We start from the raw sequence: 2,523 nt of genomic DNA, 5'->3' as shown, positions 1-2,523 counted from the left end.
TTACGTTCACGAACCCTTCTGGATTGATCGCCATCATTGGGTACAAGTTATTGTACTTGTGCTCGCCTCCTATCGTCAGGTTTCCTTGGTTGATCATCCATACCGACTCACTTAGAGTCATTTTGTACACGTCTTCGTCTAGCATGCCGATGGAGATCAGACTCCTTTTTAGGTCAGGTACGTGCCGAACTCGGTGGAGGGTGATCATGTTGCCATTGGGAAATCGGATGGGAACCTTTCCGGTCCTTGCGATTTTGCACTCCTGCCCATTGCCTAGTCGGACTACACCACTGGTGTCGGCTGAATAGTTTGAAAACCATTCAATGTTGGGGGTCATGTGGAATGTGCCATTGGAATCCAATAGCCATGTGTGTGCATCCTGTGCAATGTAGAGGACTTCTCCGATCATTAAGTCCTCTAAAGAAATGATATCTCTTGATCAGGTGTCGGCAACGTTGATTTGGTTGCCTACTAGAGAGTGGTCCGAGTTGGGTCTTCCTCGATTTCACTCAAATCTCCAACCACTCTCTTTCCTCCAGCAGTCGGAAACATTGTGGCCAACTTTTCTGCAGTTTGTGCAGAATTCACCTGATCGACATGTTCTCGACTTTAACCGCCATTGGGCGCCCCTTGTCTTCGATCAATTGGTGTTCCAACCGGTTCTGTCAACTTGTTCTCTCGTTCGACTCTATCGAGTGATGGGCTTCTGCCGATACTCAAATATCCAACCACTCTCTTTCCTCCAGCAGTCGGAAACATTGTGGCCAACTTTTCTGCAGTTTGTGCAGAATTCACCTGATCGACATGTTCTCGACTTTAACCGCCATTGGGCGCCCCTTGTCTTCGATCAATTGGTGTTCCAACCGGTTCTGTCAACTTGTTCTCTCGTTCGACTCTATCGAGTGATGGGCTTCTGCCGATTCATCGATGGTGAATCCGATTGATTTTCACCGATTGTCCTTGGTGAGGACTTGGTCAATTGTGTCATCCATATTTAGGATCGATTGGCTATTGGCGTATTGTGAAAGTAAACGTGCGGAAGCTTTCGACAAACCGGCTCCACCGGATAGTAACAGAAGATGAGAAGGAAAAACTTAACACACACAGAGAGTACGTGTATGCAGGAGAGAGAGAGAGAGAGCAGAACATAAACTCTATTAAAAAATAACACTCTGTAACTTTGTACTATCGGCCGGTTAGGCGAGAGTATGAAAGGGGAATCGGTTTTGGGAGTTATAATTAGATAAATTATGATAATTATAAGATCGGACGAACGTACCCAAAATCGGTATTCGATCCGGATCTGGACCGGTTCATAGTCAGTTGCAGGTTGGCACCGGTTTGTAACACAACCGGATACCTATAAAAGGATCCGGAGATGATGTAATTAACAATAGATAATTAATAGAGAAGTGCTATGGCTTTACATATTGTTATCTTATTAATGTCATTTTGTACTTAATGTGATTATCATACGCGTGTATCAAGTTAATCATTCGGATAGTAAACGGGAAGGATCGGTTCTGTTTTACGATATGCACATTCCTTACCATACCATCCCTTTGGTGAAGTGTTCCAGAGGGACACCCTGTGTTAATGGCTTGACCAGCCCAGGACGAACAACACACTTTTTGGCGACCACTAAGGCGATCCCCCTTTAGAGACGAAGTCGAAGAATACTACGTGGCAAAGACATGGCAACGACAAAATGTGCGAGAAATCAAATGGACGATGTGCAGGAAATGGTGATGTTGATTGGAAGCCATCGAGGTCGAGGAATGCAACACGGTGATGTTGTGCGAGAGGACGTCGCAAAAGGATACGCAACAGACGTATGTTCAAGCGTGTTTCCGAAAGTGGTTCGCAACAATGTGCGTGTTTTCAAAGGCGTGGTGCAAGATGCACGGCTGGACAAACAGTGACATAGAGGGAACCGGTGTCAGCACGACCGGAAAGAGAAGCCCACTAGGAGACTGTGGAGGAAGAAGTAGTGTGTAGAGTGAATGCCGACAGGATGTGCTGAGAATGTACAAGATATGGTTCCAGAAGAAGAAATGCGGAGAGAGTCGGAACCGGAATCGGAACCAGAACACCAAAGGGTCGAAGAACACAAAGATGGAGATGTAGACGCAGAACAGACATCAACCAACAACGGCGGAAAGATACGGACGAATGAACTAGACAAAGGCGACCGAAAAGACACAAGACACAATAGGATGGGTCAAATGGGCCAAACAGACGACCAAACATGACACATGACCAGAAGACAACGGATAGACATTTGGACAAGCGGCTAAAATGCACAGAAGCTGCCAAAATGGCCGGATAGGGGCGGAAGAGAAGCCAGTATGGCTGGATAGGAGCGGAAGAGTGGTCAACTAAAGCCAAAATGGCGACATCGACAGAGATGGAGGAGAGGTTGGAAAAGCACCAGCCGAAGAGCGACCAAAGAGCCATCGAAGGGGCTGGAGTGGCCGAATGGTATCGGAATCAAGGTAGCTGGACCGGACTGGCTAGACAAAC

Source organism: Azolla caroliniana, unplaced genomic scaffold (assembly GCF_043228905.1).
Source record: "Azolla caroliniana isolate FFs.n. ecotype wild unplaced genomic scaffold, voAzoCaro1.0.p SCAF_2, whole genome shotgun sequence".
NCBI classification, from domain to species: domain Eukaryota; kingdom Viridiplantae; phylum Streptophyta; class Polypodiopsida; order Salviniales; family Salviniaceae; genus Azolla; species Azolla caroliniana.
This window is presented reverse-complemented; position numbering follows the sequence as displayed.